The sequence below is a fragment of the Trachurus trachurus genome (assembly GCF_905171665.1).
Source record: "Trachurus trachurus genome assembly, chromosome: 3".
Taxonomy (NCBI): Eukaryota; Metazoa; Chordata; class Actinopteri; order Carangiformes; family Carangidae; genus Trachurus; species Trachurus trachurus.
Genome location: NC_139893.1, coordinates 19,794,317 through 19,805,615, shown reverse-complemented (window position 1 = coordinate 19,805,615; position 11,299 = coordinate 19,794,317).

Genomic DNA, 11,299 nt, shown 5'->3' with positions numbered 1-11,299 from the left:
TGGAACGTTCTCCCCTCAGGGGCCGACTGGAAAAGGGTCCCACTTGAAGAGACAATTACACAGCGCTGGTGAGAGCCACAGGTATGCATTGTTCTGACCGGGGTCAGCCGCCAGCTAACCAGCCAAGCCAGCCTCAATTAGGCCAACAATAGGTGCAAGGAGAGATAAAATAACCAGGTGTGTGATGGGGAGGGTACTGGTTTGGGGTCATGCTCCAGTCAAATGTTTCGGCGTGTGGCTATTAGGCTGGGGGTGATTGTGGTGCAGTTCAATGAAATAAGGAAATGGATCTGAATCCAAATTTTAAAATGATTTGATAATATCAAAAGATTATCAAGAACTATTACATTACTGTGAATAATGATTCTATCTGTCAGTGAACGACAAATGTATAAATCTGACCTTAACCCCTGATATTGTATAGTGTAGACTGTACAAACTGTGCCTGTTTTTAGACGAGTCTTTATGCTTTCCTCTGCGTAAATGCAATGAACACTACAGCATTCGTGTTGTGTGTCTTCAAGAATGAATGCATGTGTAAAATTGTCTTTGAGGCGGTTGTACAAATGAATAGTTTTGTGTAAAGTATCTGACTGTTTGTGTGTGTCTCAGGATCCAGAGTGCAGGCTGGTGTTAGAAGCCCCGGGGCCTGAGGCCTCTCAGTAGTAATTGTAGAAGCCGGGTGAAGAGCTGAAGATAGCATCGTGGCTCTGGGGCGGCTGTCAGCAGTGGGAAGGGCCGCGCTCATTTGTCACTAACACAGACAAACACCACTCATCACTGACACAACACTGACTTGATTGAACACATGTGAAGCAACACCAGCCCTAATGTTTTGCAACTGTTAATTGCGCTAAAGGTCATAAAAAGGCAAACTGCAGAAGTTTGACATCGTAAATACAAGCCAGCAGACTGTAACTGCTCCTTATATTGCACTAAAAGTCATAGAGACATTAAGCAAAATTAAGATTTTTTTTAAAAAGAGCACTTTTATTTAACACAAAAAATAAGACTACTACACTAAATACCATCTGAATCCCTTCATTTGGTGCTGATTTAGATTAATCAGTGAAAGCAGATTAATGAGATGTTACCAAAATGGTTAAAAGTTTTGTATAGCGAGGAGCAAGTGGCAGTGACTTACTTGACAAGGGCTTCAGCCACGGTTGGTTTTATAATACAAAAGGTTATAGTGCCCACACAGCAGCCTTATGTCTTTAGGGTAGATTGGAAGCTTCAGTGAGTTGCAATTGGAAGGTGATGAGAGACAGACATGCATTACCTGGTTTAACTAGCTTTGTGTTCCTTTACTCCAGTAGTCGACAATTGCGGAGTAAATTAGTTAATTTTGTTGCTGAACGCTCCACTATTCCTCTTGACTGGTAAGTAAAGAGCTTTTAATGCTAATATTTTTGATAAAGCACTAGCAAAAGTTATTAAACTCCTTCAAACTAAAAATGGATTCAGCTAGGGGTGTTTGCACAGTTGCTTAACTGCCTAAGTGGTAGGCCTACTGTTTTCTTTAGGATTTGTTTTATTACTGCGTTTTATGATAGCTCAAGACATAACTGTGCAGTATATACAATTATTTTGTACTTAATTAGTTGCACGTGTTGATCAGATTATCAACTAAATCATAAATCCAAAATGCTAAAATGGATATATCCTTCCGATGAATCTCCGTCCCTCTCCTCCTCTCATCATTGGGGCTACTCACTATAGCTCTAAAATTTCAAGAATCTCTTCCTAGCAGCTACCCTGTCTGTTAGTAGGGTGATCACCACTGACATGCTCACTGCCCCCAGTTCGCTTAGTATTAGAACAAGAGTGAAAGCAAAGTGATGGTGAAGTCTTGATGCTGATGTTGATGCTGTCAAGATCTTGGCAGCTTAGCAGCTCTGATGAGTGGAGGGCATGGCATGATGTGTGTGTGTCTATGTGTAGGGCTATATGTGTGTGTATGAAAGGAGAATGTAGAGTGGGTCTTGAGGGAGAGAAGCCTTGCAGATCAAACAGCAGTCTGATCAAATGTAGAGCATGCTTGTGGGTCATTGCTGTGGCCCTGGCTCTAGCGACCAGCAGCCCTGATATCATCTGTCCTGTAGGACCTCACTCTCTTTATCTCTAGCTCTCTCATTTCCAATCTGAAGTGGCTGACCTATTTCTCCCATTCACTACTAATCTTCACTTGATGCTTTTTGTACACCTTTGTCCACTCCATTTTCATTTACAGTCCAAACAAAAAGAAGTCATTTGCATCCTATTTGTAAACAACAGAAGGACAAACCTTTAGGCATCCAGTTGTTCCACTGTTTGATTTGATCAAAACACAAACCAGTTGTAGCTATTGTCATTTACTTATCAGTTTATAACTACAGATTCACAATAACATAGCTGTTATCAATGACAAAAAGTGACAAAAAACAGTCTTAGTAACATGGTTTCAATTTGGTAAAATCAAAACATGGATGTTGTATCTTTAAGTCCTCCTTGACTCTTATCTGCTACCAAGGCCTCACCCTCCCTCCTCACTTTCCCACCCTTCAGATGCACTGAGGCCTCTTCTTCTAGAGTGACGCTGATGCATCTCCGCTCATACCTGTCTCGCTCTCTTACCATTGCAAGCCCTGTTAGCGCCCTGCCATTCATATCAGTGGGATTAAATGGATCGTTTTCCAGTGTTAGCAGCTTCTCCGCCAAGTGGTCTTGATGTCAGGCCAAGCATAATTGAGTCATCTGCATCTCATCTAAAATGGATGAAAGGACTTTTTGATATCACCAGCCTCTCACCCCCCCCCCCCCCCCCAGCCCCCCCTCACCCTTCCTTACCCAGCAGGAGAGAGGAAAAGGCTTAGTCTAGCATCACTTCTTTTTAAAAAGGTAGCCATCATTATCAATTACAACACATTTAAGAGTACTTAGTCAAGTAAAACAAGAACACTGTGCTCATTCAATTTCCCTACAATTTCCCAACTTCCCTAATTTCATTTTCTAATACTTACAGTAACTACAAAAACCATCACATTATTTGTTTAAGGTGTTTTTAACTGTTGCGGAATGAGCAGAGAAACCAGTGGTTAATAAAGTTATGTCAATATTAGGCGAAAACAAAGCAGAAGGGGTAATGGACGGATAAAAGGAGGTTTAAAATGGCAAAAAAGAGAAGGAAGGTGTGATGTATTCTCCTTCACCTCATGATCTGCTTCAACTTTGAGGATGAATTGCAGGCCAGCTTTCTCAAACACACAAATAAACACTCAGTGGTGCATACACACACGCACGCACGCACACACACACATAGACTTGTCCCCATCACCAACACTGCTGCCCTTTGATTGACAGCTCTTCAAATGAGTGTCTGAGTAGCGCTGGGCTCTGGGCCTCCAAGTAAGTGGGCCGTCAAATTACATCCAGGGGAATGGCTGGACCCCTCTCCCCTGGCAGAGGAGATCTATTTATTTGTCTGTTTATTTGCTTGGTTTAAATATTTGGTGGGGGAAAAATATTGAATTTTTGTCCCCCGGTCAAAGTCCCCTCATATTTAGTTAATAAAGAGTAGAGGAGGTTGTTTGCCCAGAAAAGTGCAGTATAGGGGACTTTATTTAAGGGAGTCCTCAGAGAGAGCCGGTGACCTTCTTCTCATGGAGGAGAGGGCTGTGTACACTGTGCCGAGATTCACTCTCCCTGCCTCCACCAGCCGCTGCCATTCTTCAGTCTGTCTGTATACACAGACATGTTTCCTTCCTGTTTTCTCCCATCAGTTTCCACCCACCTCTTCTCTTCTCTTCTCTTCTCTTCTCTTCTCTTCTCTTCTCTTCTCTTCTCTTCTCTTCTCTTCTCTTCTCTTCTCTTCTCTTCTCTTCTCTTCTCTTCTCTTCCGTCTCTCGCCTGACTTTTTCTCTTCCTTCTGCCTGCCTGTATTCCTGCAGAGCCATGCACTATTTGACTGGAGTCTCTCTCTGGATTCCCCGGGCTGCATCCAGGTTAAACTCTTAATTGCCTCAGCAGTGGGTGGTTTAAGGCGCTGGCTCACTGCAGCTCAGCTCGTCCCTGTGCAGGGGGCTGCAGGGTTATTGGGGGGGTGGGGGGTGGTAGGAGGTGTTCAGTGTTGGGTTGAGGCTGCAGTGTGTTGGCAGACAGTGCTGGGAGATGATAAAGACTTATTAATATAGATGATGGAGATGACCTCTGACAGCAGCTCTGCAGTGAGCCTCGACTGCATGTTGGAGACGAGACATGATGCATGCTCCGCACCTCTATCTATCTATCTATCTATCTATCTATCTATCTATCTATCTATCTATCTATCTATCTATCTATCTATCTATCTATCTATCTATCTATCTATCTATCTATCTATCTATCTATCTATCTATCTATCTATCTATCTATCTATCTATCTATCCATCTATGTTGCTAAAGCACTCTCCCATCTTGTCACATACAACCACAACACATGCCAACTTCGATCTGAGATGCAAGCTACAGCTCGGCCATGGCTCACTACATGCTAATGCTTTCCTGTCACTAAAAAGAAGCCTGCAACACAACTGCTTTGGCAAATCAATGAGATCAATGGTGTATTCCATCTGGTTGTAAGTCATAAAGTTGTCATTTTGCCCTGCCGTGATAAACAAAGTAAAGAAGACATTTGCAGGCTTAGAAAACCCAGAAAGGTTCAGAAGCCACAATGCAACCCTGGCTCATTTCATAAGGTTATATTAGCAAGTTAATGCCCCCGTCTCAGCGCTCCACCCCTGCTATTGATTCCTGTTTAAAAGGCTATGGGTAGTCGATATCACCTCCTCATCGCCATCTGTCTCTATTTACTAATAAATAAAGTGGAGAGCATTGACTGGTGTGGCCTGGCCTGTAAAAGCATGCATGCTAATGAGCACTGGTCCTCTGTGGCCAATGGAGGAGAAAGAAGGTGGGGATACTCTACCTCTCTACGAACCCTCTCTCTCTGTCTCAATGGCTCTTGCAACTCCACTCCAATAATGGTAATTGCCCGCCGGTCCAGTTGTTGTTTAACATCGCTCATCAGACGAAATGCAGTTTCACTTCAGCTGCATAGATTTTTCTCCTAGGCTTGCTTGTATGTTCCTTCTGTTTTTCCCCTCCACTCTCCAAGTTGTGTGTAGGTCAGCTTTTAAGGTCTTGTCTAGTCGTTTGTCAGATGTAGCCCACAAGCGCTGTTGCACCACACTCTGTCACGCTGATCAATTACAGATCATACAGATGGACTCGTTTGGAATGGCCCCCATGACACATTTCTTCTAAAAGGTGCTCAATCTTTTCAATCCACCTCCCTCCTTCCATCTCTCTTAGATTTGCAATATCTACATAGGGAGACATTAATGTTTGTATTATTAATAAAGATATGTGTAGGAAAAAATGTATTTGGAAAAAAGGAAATTTCTCATGTGAAAGCAATGCAGGCTCGATATTCACCACTAGACACATTGAGTGATTACTCAAATGGATGATAACTATTTGTGTTCTTTGACGAGGATTATGCAAAGAAGATTTAGCAGAAGAAAAAGAAACGTCTTCACACACTCAAACGCATTTACACACAGCCGTAGAGTCCATTTGGTTTGACACTGATTTCCTGAGTGAAGGGCAGTGCTGACGTGTGGAGGCTCTCAGAGCTCAGCATAACACAGTACTGCTGTGTCAACTGTGACCCCAGCGACCCTGCAGGAGCCAGAGAATGGGCTGCGGGGTTGCTCTGCGACTCAGGTGAAATGAGAGGTCAAAGGTCAGCTGTCCAGTGTGTCAGGCTTGCTGATCAGGAAGTGTAGCCTCTCGCTTCAGGGAGTACACAGGGAGTGTCATGTTTTGGACACATACTCACACTCTGACATAAATCTTCCGTGCTTACATTCAGTGAAGCTCCCTGCTAAGAAGGAAAGTGGTAGGAAGATGCTAGTAACAACCACTCAAAGTAGCAATACAAGAACTGGCTGTGCTACTGACTGTTTGCAGCTCATCATAACTGCTCATGATAATTAGTGCAAGGATTAGGACAACTTCAATACTTGTATTAACTACTACACTATATAAAAAGGCTGAAATTTGAAGAAAAAAACGTGTGTATTAAGAGCAACAGTTTACCTACTTTAACTACTTGAAATTATCTAAAATTGAAAATAATTATTAGCATTTTATCAAGTTTTTGTCCAATTTAATGATATTTTTAGTTCCTCAGGCAAAAGAATCTCACTCAAACTTGAGAAACTCTTTCTAAAATAAAAGCATTTCAACTTAAAAGTATTCCAGTACTTTTCCTCCCATCTGTGGCGGTCTCATACAGAGTTAAGCAGTGCAAAGGTTCGTGTTTGTTTGTCCCAACCCTTGCTCTCTATCTGCGGCTCACTCCCACTGTAGACACATCCAAACGGACCCCCTACCTCTGCTGCACTGAGGCAGTCCTTCCTTCCATCCTTAATCCAGAGTCTTGTGTTAGAGATCTCACTGTTGTTCTGAGCCACTCCAGCATCCTGGTAGTTCTATGAAGGGAAAACAGCAGCACCGCAGTGGAGTTTCCTTCCCCTGTCTCATCTGAAGCAGGCTCTGCTGGCTGTCCGGATCAAACTGGCCCACAGTGTGAAGCCGAGTCCTGTCTGCAAACAAGAGGAGGCCCATGCATTAAAGACTCGCCACAGGGGCACTCGTCCTAGAAATATTGCTCTCCAAGAGCCCTGGAGAGGGTAATATTACAAGGAGAGTTCCTGTGTGTATGCACCTGAGTGTGTGTTCACATATATTTTCAGGCTTTTCTAATGTCATTCTCAGAAAAGCTTTTTTTTCCTCTCTTTTTTTCTGTTTTTTAGATTGTTTTAAATACTGTATTTGTCCAGTTTTTTAATTCTTTGTCCTCAAATGATGTATGTGCAAACCAACACAAAAACACATCTCTCTCATCACACTGGGCGACAGGAAGGTGTTTCCTTGAAGAAATCCCCTAACACGCATGAAATGGTGCTCTTGTTTCCACCAGGAGCAAATAAGGAGCTGCCCCGGGAATAGAAACCTGAAGAAAAAAAGATGTCACCTGACAAAGGTAAGAACAACATGATGAAAAAATAACAAAGAAAAAGTTCAAAAATTAATTTACACTTTTTTTTTTAACTTGAAGATGATGAACACATTGTCTGAGAGGAAACCTTTTCCCACAGCGTTTTGTATTTTTATTTTATTTGTTTTTTGGCAAAGGTCATAAACAGGAGCAATTTTGAATTCATTAACACTGCTGTCTGCACTTTGATATTCTAAGCACTTCAGTGTGACATAACTAACACACTTTATTCTTTATTCAGAGAACAGCTAAAGTTTGAAAGTCTCACATACGCTTCCTTCATCTTTGTTCATCCTTGCTTCTGACAAAAAAAAGAAGACAGGCACTCTTCACTCTCCTATCTCTTTCTCTTCTTGCTCTTTTTTCTCCTCCACTCCCCTCGTCTTCTTCTTCCCCTCACTCTGTCCAGGGAGTCATTATTGCTTTGGTAAATATTTCATAGGCCTCAATACCTTTGCACACAGCCACCTGCCAGCCGCCTCTCCTCTCACACACACAGACCATGGATAGACAGATCAAAATGAAAGAGAGCAAAGTGATGGTGGAGGAGGAGGAGGTGGAAAAAGAAGTGAGAGATAGGGAGAAGGAGTCTGCTCTGCCTGCCTAGTGTGCATTTACATTTTCAGTGAGCTGGGGCTCTCTGCTCTGTATCCTGGCTTCATAACAGACTGAGTCCTTTCAAAAGACTGAAAGATTCCCTGGATGTTGTCAAATATGTGCCCAACAACGTTTTGCTTTCTGAGGCCCCCTTTTTTTTTTTGCCCGAAGCATTTTTTTTTTCACTCAGCACATAAAAGGTGCTGGTTTAGTTTCCAAGATGGTTGTGCTGGGAAAGGAGGGCGACAGAGACAGCGTAAGAGACAAAACAATGAGCTGGCGCAAGCTCAAGACAAGACACAGAGAGAGAGAGTGAATACTAAGCTTCTCCTTCGTCTGACCTTGAAGAGGCCTGTGAGCAGCACCCCTCTCCCTCCATTCTCTTCCTCCCCCTTCTTGCTTTCTCAGTCCCACCTGTTTACTTTAGGTTAGAGAGGGGTCTTGCCTCACCTGCAGTGTCCTCTGTCCTCTGTCTTTCTATTTTCTGGTTTTCACTGTGTCGATTTCTTCACTTACCTTGGAAAAAAAAAAAGAACTCAAAAGCAGTAGCGATCCAGAGATGAAATATTCAGCCTGGATATAAGCGCATTAAGTTGTTTCAGAGTGGCTAGCTTGTTGCCACAGAGCTTTGACTTCATAAATAAATGGTCAACAGGGGCCTCTCCAACTGCCGCCTCCTGTATATATATGGCTGAGTTGTTCGTGTGCCCGGGGCTAAGCCCTGCCAGTAAGTTCCAGGCCTTAAATATGGATACGCTGTGAAACTCCTCTGGACACACTCCTTTGTAGTCGGTATAATGTAGAATCAAACTCACACGGTATATATGGTACAAGACCTAAAATAGAAAAATGTAAAAATCTTTATGCCATCTTGGGAAATGCAAGGCTGATAGTTGAAAGGTGGGTTTAGATGTGCTTTACATTGACAGGCACCGTTAAGCTTCCGTCATTTCCACAGCAGAAATGGTTGTGGATGGGCACTCCGATTCAGGTGAACTGATGCCTAACCACTGGTTAATTGTGTCACTATGATTGGCTTTTCTCTGCATTCCAATAATGTCAGCTGACCCTTTACCCCTCCCCTCATCATTTTGACCCCCTAGACCTCCATCCTTTCTCCCCCTAGAAGCTCCAAAGCTGCTCTTGTTTCTGTTGAGGGAAAAGCTTGACGCTTGGTTTCCTTTGAGCTTTCCTATGTAAACGCTTGTTCTCACATTTGCCTTGCAGTGTTGGACATTTCTACCAGGAAATGAAATGAGTCTGCAACAAATGTTTTGGCTTCTGTTGAACTCTTTAGCGAACAGCGGCTTGCCAACTGCAGCAGTGTGTTTGCGTTCCCAGAAACCCCCTGGGATGGTGACTCCCTGAGCTTCCGGATGGAGGGGCGAACACTTTTTCTCTTTGATTGAAAAAAGAAAAGAAAAAAGGACAAAGGAAATGTCTTACAGAGTTGCATAGGCATTAGGATAAGAGGGATTGAAATAAAGATTTTCTTTTGTAGATATATTTAGTCCATTTGTATTTCATTTGTGTGAATGGAGATATGGTCCTGGTCTAGCCAGGCCATTTAGCCTTGTGCGCTAATCTGCAGGTGAAAAGGGGACTGTGAGTGTGATAAAGGTGCCCTTGAAGACAGGTTTGGCTACCTCTGGCGCAGCAGTGTCGAGCTCAGGTCATGAACAATTTGTGCCTCGTTGATTTTCTGTGTGGCCCGAGTGTGTGTGTCTGTGTGTGTGTGTGTGTCACGGTGAGAATATGCAGTATTCTAACACCCATGAGCCTTGTAGCCATAAATCAGCAATAGGAAGTGTGTGACACAGGCTGCAGGGCCCTGCTGATATGGACTGGAGCTATAATGGGCCCTGTTTCAGGTGGAGGAAGACATCAGCTGCACTGATCTTTACTAACCTGCAAGGCTCAGGAGATTACTCCTGTACAAGAAGAAACACTATTCAGGTCACTCAGATGGTAAAAAACTTTTCCTTCAGCATGCCTCTACCACACACACACTCACTTCTGTACAGTGCGCTTATAGTCGAAGCCTTGACAGTACTGTATTGCTGCATGAATGATGAGCTGTATTCACTTGTTTGTTGAATGTGCGCACACAGAAAACAGCGTTTGTTATTCTGTCTGTTTGTTGCAGATAGGGCCTGGGCCTTGTTAGCTGTCAGGCCAAGCATCCACAAAGCTATTCTCTCACTTATTGATGGGGATCCACTAAATTACAGGCTCAAACAAGAGAGACGCCGGCAAAAAAACAATCCCTGTAAAAGTTTCTTAAGAGGCCTGTATTTCAGCATTGTGTGTGTGTGTACATGAAGAAAAAACAGAATGAATGTCAAGAAGATCCCAAATGCATTTTTCTTTATTTCACTTTCTCTTTTCTTTTGGCTGTCTTTCTTTGGTCAGACCCTGTCTAGTCTTGCTATTATCCTGGGGCGTTATCAGTGTGTAGCTGCCTCTTCAGATCACGCCTGTGATAAGGGCTAAATAAATGGAATGCTTGGCTAGTGGACATAGGTCAAGCCTTGTTTTGCCCCTGTTTTTTTCATGTGTTGTTGTGTTTGTCTGCAGGGGAAGTGGAGGGAGCAGCACGAACAGGCTCTGCAGTCTAATGAACTTATTGATTTCAATTTCAGGGCTGTTCTCTCCCCGCCTGACGCTTCTGAAGCTTTCATCCATTGCTGGACATAAATTAGTAACTCTGTCTCTTGTTCGGGGACTTTTTTTCCTGCTTTTTCTTCTCGCTCATCTCTTGCTGGCTGGGTTTGTCTCTTTGAGACAGGTCACTATCTTGGAAATGCTGTTTTTAAATGTGTTAAAAGCTTCTGTGGTTAGATGGATGCTGTGTCTGTGTGGGCATTTTCTGTGTGGCTTAGCATACACCTGTCCCTGACAGAGATGGAGCTAACAAAATGACAGGCTCTGCATGTGTGTGAGAGTGTGTTTGTGTGTGCATGCGCATATGTGCGCCATCGGTTATTGGGGGCCATCGAAGATGTTGAGTGACCTCTCCCCAAGGGGGTCAGGGAGCAGCTGACGACTGTTTGTGTATGTCAGTATGTGTGTGTATGTGTGTGTGTCTGTGACTACATGAGCATCCGCTACTAATCCATATCATGTATCACATGCACAACATGTTTTCCCTACAAATTTGTGCACACATTCAAATACGGAGGCTCATGCCAGCAGAAGTGAACGCAGCACATTCCCTAAAGAAGCCCAGCTCATGGAAAATGAGAGGCCACCGGCGCTGGGACAGGAAGCCTTCTCGGCCTGGCCCTAACGAGCACTGTGGGAGCCTCCTCTCTGGACCCAGTACATCTGATACCCCCAATGATGTCCAAAGGCTAAACAGTTAAAAGGTTCCGTTGCTATATGTAGATACGCAGGACCCCCCTTTTCTGAATCCGATACTCTGGGAATCACAATAACAAGGCTGTGAGCCCTGGTCAGTTCTCTGGAGCTACCAGTCGGCCTCCCACCAACAGGCACTGGCTGCGCAGAACCACAGAGAGAAAGACAGAGAGAGAGAGCATGAAAGGGAATTGATGCTGAGTAGCACAGGTTTTAATAGGGCTGTCAGAGTCATATTGTTTATGTCGTGTTCCAGAT